The following is a 12,705-nucleotide window of genomic DNA, read 5'->3' on the forward strand; positions in this document are numbered from 1 at the left end:
ATACAGTATTTTTATTTGTAGTTTTTTTATAACATTTTCATCCCAAAACTTCCACGTCTAATCTGGTTCTAAATACTGTTTACTGGTTTGTCTTATTGATACTTTAAAAAATATATATTTTAATTAAACGAGTGACGTCACAGGAAACCGAAAGTACCGGTACTTGAGTTGAGGGCGAGATGTAAACAAACTGTTTCAAAATATATTAATGCATATTCTAAAACTGCGTTTAAAGGGAAAAATAAGTCAAACAGAAGTAATCAAAGTGTCTTTCAAGTCTTTCAAAATAATCTAAAATGCGATTAAAACCCAACCAGAATGTTTCACAAATGCTCAAAGTAGAAATGCAGTTCGTCCATTTTTATTATAGTATATCTTTATAAAACGTATTTTCTGAGATGCAACTTTTTATCAAACAAACAAATACTTTCTATTGTACTATTGTTATTGTTCATAATAGTTGACTGTTTTTAAGGGGTTCAGAAAAGAGAGAGAAAAAGAAAGAGAAAATACAGTCATCGAGAAATAAAGAGAAAAGAGAGCGAAAGAATCAAGAGATAGAAAAAGAAAGAAAGAGAGAGAGCGAGAGAAAGAAATGACAGAGAGGAAGAGAGAAAATTACAGAGAAGAAGAGAGAAAAGGATAGACAGAAAGAAAAAAAGAGAAAAAAGTGAGTGAGAAAGAGAAAAAGAAGTAGAAAAAGGGCTATAGAAAGAGAGAGAGAGGGAGAGTGGAAAGAGAGTAAGAAAGAGAGAGAAGGAAGGAAGAGAGAGAAGAAAGAAGTAGAGTGAAAAAGAGAGAGAAAAAGAAAGACAGAATAAAGGGAGGATAGCACGGCGGCACAGTGGTTAGCGAGTGTGCGGCACAGTTCTAAGGTCTTGGGAACCTCCTGCGAGGGTTCAAATCCAGCTACCGGCCTCACTGTGCGGAGTTTGTATGTTCTCCCCGTGCTTGCGTGGGTTTCCTCCGGGCACTCCGGTTTCCTCCCACATTCCAAAGACATGCATTTCAGGGGAATTGGCCGGTCCAAATTGTCCCTAGGTGTGACTGAGCGAGTGAGTTGTCTGTCCCCGTGTGCCCTGCGATTGGCTGGCAACCAGTTCAGGGTGTCCCCTGCCCACTGCCCAGAAATGGCTGGGATGAGCTCCAGCCCCCCCGCGACCCTAATAGGGATAAGCGGTACAGCTAATGAGATGAGATGAGATGAGACAATAAAGGGAGACAGAGTTATAGATAAATAGAGGGAGGGAAAAAGCGGGGGGAGAGGGAAGCAAGAAAGACAGGAAAGAAAGAGAGGAAGAGAAAGAGAAAAAGAAAGAGGAAGAAAGCCAACGACAGACAGTAAAATTAAAAAAAGAGTGAAAAGAGAGAGTAAAAGAAGAAGAGATAAAGCAAGAGAGACAGAGGTACAGACAGAGAGAAAGTTGGAAAAAGAGAGAAAGTAAAATTATGTAAAAATCATAATAATCACCCAAAATCACAAAAGAATTCATAGCCCACTTAGCAATTTAATTACACTCAATTAATGTTATAATAATGCAATGTAGACTTCCAATCGTTGAAATCTGTGTATTTGTATGATACGGCTGGAGGTTCGCTGACGGACTGACAACAGGCGAGTGAAAGAACTGAGTTTAAGCAGGATGGGGAACCAATCAGGAAGCCAGCACCAGGTGGCGCCAAAATAGTGGGCACAGGTGGAATTAATCAGTCATCATGACAAAACAAGGTTTTTCATCCATTTTCCTGACATAATGATCTAAAAATGTATGCGGAAAAGAATAAACTCTTTGATTCAATTGGTCAATAAATTGTTTGTTAGAATAATTGATTTACCACCCAAATTCGCTACACAGGTGTCCAATATTTAAAACAGAAGAAACCTTTCTTTTTTTTTGGGGGGCAGGTTCTTTTGCCCAATATCGACCTCCACGTTGCAGCAGGCAACAAACGCAGCTGTGAAAGCAAAATACGCAGGCATCGATCACAAACATCTGTTAAATGTTTGCCATCTCGCTTCAGGGAAAGATACGGCCAAATAAAAGCCGACGCACGATGACCTTTATTGTGTTTATTCGGTTGCCAGGCCCGTTTCAAGGACGGGGTATGTCGCAAATGCTGGTCAGGGGTGGGCAAACTACAGCCTGAGGACCGCGTGCGGCCCTCCGGCTTTTTTTAACACGGCTCACCAACCAAAATGGCCGAAATATGATGACCGTGTATATAATAGTAAATAAAGTCTCATCTCATCTCATCAGCTGCACCGCTTATCCTCAGGAGGGTCGCGGGGGTGCTGGAGCCCATCCCAGCAATCATCGGGCAGTGGGCAGGGGACAGACAACTCACTCGCTCAGTCACACCTAGGGACAATTTGGACCGGCCGATTCACCTGAAATCCATGTCTTTGGAATGTGGGAGGAAACCGGAGTGCCCGGAGGAAACCCACGCGAGCACGGGGAGAACATACAAACTCCGCACAGTAAGGCCGGGAGCTGGATTTGAACCCACGACCTTAGAACTGTGCCGCACACACGCTAACCACTGCTCCGCCGTGCTGCCAGTAAATAAAGTACGAATAAGAAATGATATTTGGTTACTTGATCACCATTTTCACTTTGTATGTCCACAACAAAAATCCTATTACAGAAATACTACCAAAATACTACACAATTACTACACAACTATTACATTTAGTGTTTGAAATGGAAACCTAATATATAATTTCTTTCTTTCTGAAAAAAAAGCCAGAGAAATATTACAAAATAATACTACAATGATACTATAATATAAAAATACTAAAGAAATAATACTACAAAAATACTACACAATTACCACTGGAGAAATACTACAACAATAATGCTTCAGTAATACTATAAAAAAAAAATACCACAGAAATAATATTACAAAAATATTACACAATTACTAAAAAAAACTATCGAATTTAGTGCTTGAAACAGAGACTTGATATATAATTTTGCTTTCTTTCTGAAAAGAAAATATACTGTAGAAAATATATAACAAAAATAATACTACATTAATTCTATAATATCAAAATACTACAGAAATGTCACAACAGAAAAACTACAGCTATATTACAAAAGTACTAAAGAAATATTCCAACATACAACAAATATACAACTACAGTAATACTGCAAAATACGAAAGATATATCCTACAAAATTCTACCATGGAAATACTACAAAAATACAACTACAGAAATACTACAAAATACGAAAGATATATCCTACAAAATTCTACTATGGAAATACTACAAAAATATTACAGAACTACTCCAAAAATACTACCATTCAAAAAAAAGTACAAAATAGTACTGCAGAAATACTGCAAAGATAGTACATAAACAAAACTACAGTAAAACCACAGAAATATTACAAAAACAAAACCACAGTAATACGACAAAATCATTACATAAACATTGAAAAAAATGACTGTAGAAATACAACACAAGGACTAAAAAGATATACCCTAAAAATATTGCGACGGACATACTACAAAAATATGACAGTAATACTGTCGTGTCCAGCATGGTCGCCGTGGCGACCGGCTGGCCCCGCCCCCTGGGCACGGCTGCAGTAGATCAGCTAATTTGCGTATGTGCTACTTAAGGGTGGGTTTGGGGTTTTGCGGGTGCTGGCTCATTGCATTTTCTGATTTGCATTTTCTGTCTGCATCTCCCGTTCTGTTTTGCTCTGTCCTGTTTTGTTTGAGTCGGAAGAAACCTGTGTTTGCACGTTTTTAGTTAAAGCCTATTTGTTCTGTCTGTTCCCTGAGTTTTAGACGACTTTTATTTTACTAAATAAAAGTTTTGATCGTCTACGCAATTGAGTTCTCCCTTCCTGCCTCCGTTCTGGTCCGGGTCTCCCTCGTGAGAAATACTACGAAATAAGAAAGATGCATACCACGAAATTCTATTATGGAAATACTACAAAATTATAACAGAACTACTCCAAAAAAACTACCTCAGAAATACTACAAAGATAGTACAAAAACAAAACTACAGAAATGCTCCAACAATAAAACCACTATAATACTCCAAAAATACTACGGAAACTCGTTGTTTTTCTGGTGCAGGAGATTTTGATTGACAGCTTCTAATCCTCTCACATTGACCCTAAGGGTGCGTGGGTGTGTTTTTGACAAGCACACAAAAGCAGAACGAGGAGGGGGGGTCGTGGAACGTGACCCCCCCGGCCACTAATAGCTTGCTTGACCCGGTTAAACTTGTCCTTTTTCTGAGACCCGGCATGCCTGGACTCGATCGGTTGCCTGTCCCAGAAAGAGAAGAAGAAAAACCAACCTGGAGGAGCAATCGATCAAATGTGTTATCTCGAGCGTCCCCCCCCACTCCCCCAAAATAAACGAAAAAAAAATAAAAAGAATCTAAGAAGAGACGATAGAAGAATAGGAACTCAAGATATACAGTGGAACCTCGGTTCTCGATCATAATCCGTTCCAGAACCCTGTTCGAAAACCGATTTGTTCGATCACCGAAATCCTTTTTCCCATTAGAAATAATGTAAATCGTTTTAATCCGTTCCAACACCCTGAATGTTTACCTTGAAGGCTTAACGTAAACATAAAGCTAACCAGGGCTACTCGTACGTCCGCGTTATCGTAATCTTCCGTACGAAAGATTATGCTAACATGAACGTGTAAAAATAAAAAGAATCAGGTCGTATATATATATATATATATATATATACATATATATATATATACACATACATATATATATATGGGCAGCACGGCGGCACAGTGGTTAGCGCTTGTGCGGCACAGTTCATGTCATGGAACAGAACAAGGACTCGGATCCAATAGCGTCAGTTAAAGGCTTTATTGTGACAAGATTCGGTGGAGCAGGCTTGGGACGTCGAGCCTTGGCAGTGGAAAGCCTCTTGGGACGATATGGCAACTCCGTGGTGAAAACGCGTGGCGAAACGTAGCAGGTAAGTCGGTGGCCGGGGCGGAAGAGTAATCGTAAACTTTTAACAGACAAGGGTCAGGCAACGAGAATCAGACTTGGAATATACATGGGCTTGTGGTACCTTGAATGTTGGAGGTTCACTCAGGAAATGAGGAAGACACTCGAACGTCCATCTCTGGACGCTGACAGCTTATGTAGTAGACTTCCACCAATCAAGAGATCGCGTTCCAGCACACCAGCTGATTACCTCAGGTGACTCCGGTTAGGTAATCACGACAGAACCCCCCCCTCAAGGGACGGCTCCAGAAGTCCCCCAGGGAAAAATAAAAATAAATCCAAACACGTCACATGGCAACACCGGTAATCCAAGGGAAGAGAAAAAAAAAAAAATTTCACAGGCCAGCTACAAATAATCACCCAAAACCCAAAATACATCACCAATAATCCAAAATTGGAGGGCCCAGAGGTCGTCCGATGAACCCTCAGAATTCTTCCGAGTGGATAGAGGCCCCTTCGTCCGCATCTGAAGGGGTGGTAGCGGGTGGGTCTGCCGGTGGAAGAGCAGCAGCGTCAGACCTACGACGACGACCACGGCGTGGTGCTGGTTGGTCAGGATGCAGTTGATGGAATTCTGCCACAAGAGATCGGTCCAGGATCTGCCTGCTGGGAATCCATGATCTCTCCTCCGGACCATATCCCTCCCAATCGACCAAGTACTGGAAGCCCCGACCCCTGCGTCGGGAGCGGAGCAGGCGGCGCACTGTATAGATAGGCTCCCCGTCCAAGGAGCGTGGAGCTGGGGGAGGAGGTGGAATGGGTGCCAACGGACTCTGGCTGACGGGCTTGATTCGGGAAACATGAAACGTGGGGTGCACTCTCATAGATCTTGGTAGACGGAGACGGACTGCTGAGGAGTTGATAATTTTTACTATAGGAAATGGGCCAAGATACCGAGGAGCCAGTTTCCTCGACTCAACCTTCAGTGGAAGATCAGCTGATGCTAGCCACACCTTCTGGCCCACCTGGTACTTCGGAGCAGGACTCCTCCGTCGATTAGCTCCAACGGCATGAGTCTTGCTAGCCCGAAGGAGTGTGGCCCGAGCACGAGCCCAAGTTCGCCGACAGCGACGTGCATTCGCCGTAGCTGACGGGCAGTTTACTTCCTCTTCTTGACTAGGGAACATAGGGGGTTGGTACCCATACACACACTGAAAGGGGGACATTCCAGTGGATGAGCTAACCAAGGAATTGTGAGCATATTCCACCCATGCCAATTGCCGAGCCCAGGACAACGGTTCGCTAGAGACCATGCAGCGAAGTGCCGTTTCCAAATCTTGGTTCACTCGTTCAGACTGCCCATTGGATTGAGGGTGGAACCCTGATGAGAGGCTGACAGAGGCACCCAACAGACGACAAAACTCCTTCCAAAACGCGGATGAGAACTGGGGACCACGGTCAGAAACAATGTCCAGAGGGATGCCATGGAGGCGGAACACATGCTGCTGGACTATCATTGCAGTTTCCTTGGCGGAGGGGAGCTTCGGTAGTGCCACGAAATGGACCATCTTACTGAATCGGTCCACGATAGTTAGTACAGTCGTCATCCCCTCGGATACTGGCAACCCCGTCACAAAGTCCAAGGAGATGTGGGACCATGGGCGGCGGGGAACCGGAAGTGGATGTAACAGACCGGCCGGACGTTGGTGGGATGTTTTGTTCTGGGCGCACACTTGACAGGCGGAGACATATTCCCTAACGTCCTTGGCCATGGTAGGCCACCAGAAGCGTCGGGACAAGAAACTGTGAGTCCGAGCCGACCCCGGATGGCAAGAAAAGTGAGAATTGTGCCCCCATTGGAGGACCTCGGACCGTAAGGGTTCGGAGACGAATAGTCGACCCTCGGGACAGGAGCTGGGGCCCGCCTGATCGGGTATCGCCTCTCTGACTCGGGACTCGATATCCCAGGAGACTGCTGCCACCATACAGGAAGCTGGAAGGACCGTTGCGGGACCCTGAGGTGTGTCATTGGAATTCTGGAATTGTCAGGAGAGCGCGTCGGGTTTCACATTTCGAGATCCGGGTCTGTAGGACAGAGTGAAGTTAAAGCGGGTGAAAAACAGGGCCCAACGTGACTGGCGAGGATTGAGCCGCTTGGCCGATCTAATATATTCTAAGTTCTTGTGGTCAGTCCAAACTATGAACGGCACCGTTACCCCCTCCAACCAATGCCGCCATTCCTCCAGGGCTAGCTTGACGGCCAACAACTCACGATCCCCCACGTCGTAGTTGCGTTCGGCCGGGGACAACCGCCGGGAAAAGAAGGCGCACGGGTGCATCTTCTGGTCCTTGTCCGACCGCTGGGACAGGACAGCACCCACTCCCACATCTGAGGCGTCCACCTCCACTACCAGTTGGCGTGCAGGGTCCGGTACCTGGAGTATGGGGGCCGTAGAGAAATGGGTTTTTAGACGGTTGAAAGCTGCATTAGCCTCGGAAGACCACCGAAATGGCTCTCTAGGACTGGTAAGAAGCGTGAGGGGAGCTGCCACCGAACTGTAGTTCCTGATGAACCTCCGGTAGAAATTGGCAAAACCAAGGAATTGTTGGAGCTTTTTCCGAGACTCAGGGACAGGCCAAGAGGTGACTGCTGATACCTTGGCAGGATCCATCTGAAGGGTCCCCTCCGCCACGATGTAGCCCAGGAACGAGACTGTCTTGGCGTGAAACTCGCACTTCTCTGCCTTAACAAATAAAGAGTTCTCTAGGAGACGACGGAGAACCAGCTGGACATGTTTTCGGTGTTCATCGAGGGACTTTGAGAAAATCAAGATATCGTCCAGATACACAAAAACAAAACGATTAAGCACATCTCGTAAAATGTCATTTACCAAAGATTGGAAAACAGCTGGAGCATTGGTTAATCCGAACGGCATTACCAGATACTCGTAGTGACCGTTGGGTGTGTTGAATGCCGTCTTCCACTCATCACCCTCCCGGATTCGGACTAAGTGGTAGGCGTTGCGCAGATCAAGTTTAGTGAAGACCGTGGCCCCCTGTAGAAGCTCAAAAGCAGAGGCAAGCAGCGGCAAGGGATAGCGATTCTTAACCGTGATTTCATTAAGGCCCCGATAATCTATACAGGGCCGGAGTGACCCGTCCTTTTTTCCCACAAAAAAGAACCCCGCCCCAGCAGGAGAAGAGGAGGGTCGAATGATACCAGCCGCCAAGGCATCGGAAATGTATTCCTCCATGGCCTTCCTCTCGGGAACGGACAAGGAGTAGAGGCGGCCCCGAGGAGGAGCAGACCCCGGCAGGAGATCAATTGCGCAGTCATAAGGCCTATGAGGGGGCAAGGAAGAGGCCTTAGCTTTACTGAAGACCTCCTGTAGGTGGTGGTAACAGGCTGGGACCTTGGACAGATTGGGTGGAGCCCTCGTGGAAACAGGATGATTTGGGTAAGGAGCGGCTTGCAGACAGGTTTGGTGACAGTCCATGCCCCATTCAAGTATCGACCCAGTGCGCCAGTCGAAATGGGGGTTGTGTTGCACCAACCAAGGATGACCCAGGACAAGGGGTTGGTTAGGGGAGTGGAGTAAGTGAAATCGGATCTTCTCTCTGTGATTTCCAGACAACTGTAGTTCAATGGGTTCCGTTATTTGAGATACGGTGCCTAATAGGCGGCCATCCAAAGCCCGAGCTGATACCGGGTTAGGAAGGGTTTCAACAGGTATCCCCATCTTGTGTGCGAGTGACAAATCCAGGATATTTGTTTCAGCACCAGAATCGATGAGGGCATGGAAGGGTTGAGATGTACCGGAAATAATGAGATTTGCCCGGAGAACAGGTCTATCAGTCTTGGGGGACGATACTAAAGCTGAGCTCAATCGGATGTCCCCTATATCCGACGAGCGTTGGCTTTTAACGGGCAATTGACCACCCTATGTCCCTGGCCGCCGCAGTAATAACATAGCCGTTCAGTACGCCTTCGCTGGCGTTCTTCGACGGAGAGAAAGGTGCGGTCCACCTCCATCATCTCATGAGGTGCGGTAGAATTGGTTGGGGGGTTCGGTATCTTACTAATGTCTTGACTTAGCCGGGTGATGGGTTGGCTGGGATCTTCTCTCTCTCTGCGTCTTGCCTGAACCCTACGGTCGATCCGGGCGGTCAGTTCGATAGCATTGTCAAGAGTTACCGGAGGAGCGTGGGAAACCAATTCGTCTTTGATATAACCGGACAAGCTATGGAGGTAGGCGTCGACCAGCGCCTCTTCGTTCCAGTGACTCTGGGCTGCTAGTGTGCGAAAGTCAATGGCATAGTCGGCAATGGAGCGTCTCCCCTGGCGAATGTTCAAGATTGAACGAGCAGCATCGACTGATGAGGCTCCAGAATCAAAAACTTTAATCATCTCCTGGCTTAGCAAATTAAAAGAGGTGCATGCTGTCGCCCCCCGTTCGTATTCTGCCGTTCCCCAAAGGCGGGCTCTGCCAGTCAGATGATTTATCACAAAAGCCACCTTCGCCTTTTCGTTCACAAAGGCTCGCGGTTGTAGATCAAAAATTAGTCGGCAATTTATAAGAAAGGGGCGGACCTGGGCGGGCTCTCCACTGAATCTCTCTGGCGAACCTACTCGTGGTTCAACACTGCCGACCTGATCAGAAAGGGGCGGAACTGGATCTTGTGCTCGTGTAGCCGGGGGAGCTTCGCACTGTTCAAAAAATTCTTGGTGACGTCGTACTTGCCGGACTAGTGTGGATACGTCGTGGACGATCTGTTGTATTGCGCCTTCGGTGTGTTGTAGGCGCTGTAGCGCGGATTCCTGTTCGGCATTTCCGCATCTCTCAGAGGTGGGACGAACTGTCGCTGGATCCATGCTTTGGTTCGAGTGTTCTGTCATGGAACAGAACAAGGACTCGGATCCAATAGCGTCAGTTAAAGGATTTATTGTGACAAGATTCGGTGGAGCAGGCTTGGGACGTCGAGCCTTGGCAGTGGAAAGCCTCTTGGGACGATATGGCAACTCCGTGGTGAAAACGCGTGGCGAAACGTAGCAGGTAAGTCGGTGGCCGGGGCGGAAGAGTAATCGTAAACTTTTAACAGACAAGGGTCAGGCAACGAGAATCAGACTTGGAATATACATGGGCTTGTGGTACCTTGAATGTTGGAGGTTCACTCAGGAAATGAGGAAGACACTCGAACGTCCATCTCTGGACGCTGACAGCTTATGTAGTAGACTTCCACCAATCAAGAGATCGCGTTCCAGCACACCAGCTGATTACCTCAGGTGACTCCGGTTAGGTAATCACGACAGTTCATGTCATGGGAACCTGTCGTGAGTTCAAATCCAGCTCCAGACTTCCTGTGCGGAGTTTGTATGTTCTCCCCGTGGGTTTCCTCCGGGCACTCCGGTTTCCTCCCACATTCCAAAAACATGCATTTCAGGTGAATTGGCCGGTCCAAATTGTCCATAGGTGTGAATGAGCGAATGAGTTGTCTGTCCCTGTGTGCCCTGCGATTGGCTGGCAACCAGCTCAGGGTGTCCCCTGCCCACTGCCCGATGATTGCTGGGATGGGCTCCAGCCCCCCCGCGACCCTAATGAGGAGATGAGATGAGATATATATATATATATATATATATATATATATATATATATATATATATATATATATATATATATATAAAGGAAGAAAAATAAATGCATTATTTAAAAAATGTGTATTCAAATAATTAGATATAGATATGTTGTTCTTTTTTATTTTTGTTTTTTTACTCCAAAATCTATTCTTGCAAAAAAAGGAGAGGATTCAAAATTTAAAAAATCATTTTAAGTTATTTAAGCATTATTTTTAAATGTAATTTGAAATTTTTAAAAATCTGCTTCATTATAATCAATAAAAAAGGATACAATAAATATATTTTTATCGATTCGGGACAATAAATAAATGAAAAACAATTTTGAATGAATATAAAAAATAAAAAAGATATTTTTAGGTAATGTTTCTATAACTTCAAAATCATAAAATATATTCTATAATTATTTGTAAATCATTAGAATAATAATCATTCATTTTTAATACATGAAATTAAATAATTGTCACGGTCGCCTTGGTGACCAGTCTGCCCCGCCCCCTGGGCAACAGCTGAAAGCAGTTCCACTAATGGTGGGTCTGTATTTAAGGCTGCATGGTGCGCTCTGCGGTCGCGGGTTCATTAATACTCATTATTCACAATCCCGGTCTGTTATGCCTTGTCCTGTTTTAGTCTGTTATGCCTTGTCCTGTTGAGTTCGTGCCGGAGGAACTCTGTATTGTTCTGTTTTGCCTCGGAGTATTGGGCGACTTTTATTTTATTAAATAAAACCTATGGATCGTCAACGCATTTGAGTTCTCCCTTCATGCCTCCTGCTTCCGTTCTGGTCCGGTCATCTTCCACGCCACCACGTCTCGTGACAGAATGAACCCGCCAACAATTGAACTCAGCGAACGATCCCAGCGCGACTTTGGGAGAGCTGGAGAGCGCAGTTTGGCAGGCGCCTACTGAGTTGGCCTTCCCTGCCCGTTCGAACCACGGCCCCGCCCGTCGTGGCCCTTGCTGTGCCTCGAATGGGGTCCCAGGAAGAATTGACGCCTGCCTGCCCGACTCCCGTGCCGATTGCCTGCTATTCCCTCTCCCCTGCGTGCAAATCCGACTCCGACTCCGCTGCCCGTCGGGCCGACTCCGCTGCCCGTCGGGCCGAGTCCGACTCCGCTGCCTGCCAGTCCGACTCCGCTGCCTGCCAGTCCGACTCCGCTGCGTGCCAGTCCGACTCCCCTGCGTGCCAGTCCGATTCCCCTGCGTGCCAGTCCGACTCCCCTGCGTGCCAGTCCGACTCCCCTGCGTGCCAGTCCGACTCCGCTGCCTGCCAGTCCGACTCCGCTGCGTGCCAGTCCGACTCCGCTGCGTGCCAGTCCGACTCCGCTGCGTGCCAGTCCGACTCCGCTGCGTGCCAGTCCGACTCCGCTGCCCGCCACTCCGACTCCGCTGCCCGCCAGTCCGACTCCGCTGCCCGCCAGTCCGACTCCGCTGCCCGCCAGTCCGACTCCGCTGCCCGCCAGTCCGACTCCGCTGCCCGCCAGTCCGACTCCGCTGCGTGCCAGTCCGACTCCGCTGCGTGCCAGTCCGACTCCGCTGCGTGCCAGTCCGACTCCGCTGCCCGCCAGTCCGACTCCGCTGCCCGCCAGTCCGACTCCGCTGCCCGCCAGTCCGACTCCGCTGCCCGCCAGTCCGACTCCGCTGCCCGCCAGTCCGACTGCGCTGCGTGCCAGTCCGACTCCGCTGCCTGCGTGCCAGTCCGACTCCGCTGCCTGCGTGCCAGTCCGACTCAGCTGCTCCTGTTTTGCCGGTTCTGATTTTGACTCTCTCATGTCTTGTCTGTTCTGATTCCGCCTGTCCTGTCTGAATCACCACTTCTGAATCTGTCTGTCCTGAGTGCGACTCTTCTGAATCGGTCTGTCCTGAGTGCGACTCTTCTGATTTTACCTGTTCTGATTTTCCTGTCCTGTTCTCGTCGGTTCTGCCTGTCTGTTGTCCCCTGTCCAGTTTGCCCACCAGACCCCCTCCCTGCCGAGCGCCGATTCCGATCCGCCCGACGCAGATGGCGCCTGCCTCTCCCCGTTCCTGCGGGTTCGGAGGAGGGAGCGGGGTTGCCCCAATCGCGAGCGTCAACATTCCGGGGCGTGAGGTTGTAATTTTTTTCTTTTTGGGACCTCGGGAGCTGTCCCTT

This window comes from Urocampus carinirostris, chromosome 14 (genome assembly GCF_059441175.1).
Source record: "Urocampus carinirostris isolate Australia breed hairy pipefish chromosome 14, RoL_Ucar_1.0, whole genome shotgun sequence".
NCBI lineage: Eukaryota > Metazoa > Chordata > Actinopteri > Syngnathiformes > Syngnathidae > Urocampus > Urocampus carinirostris.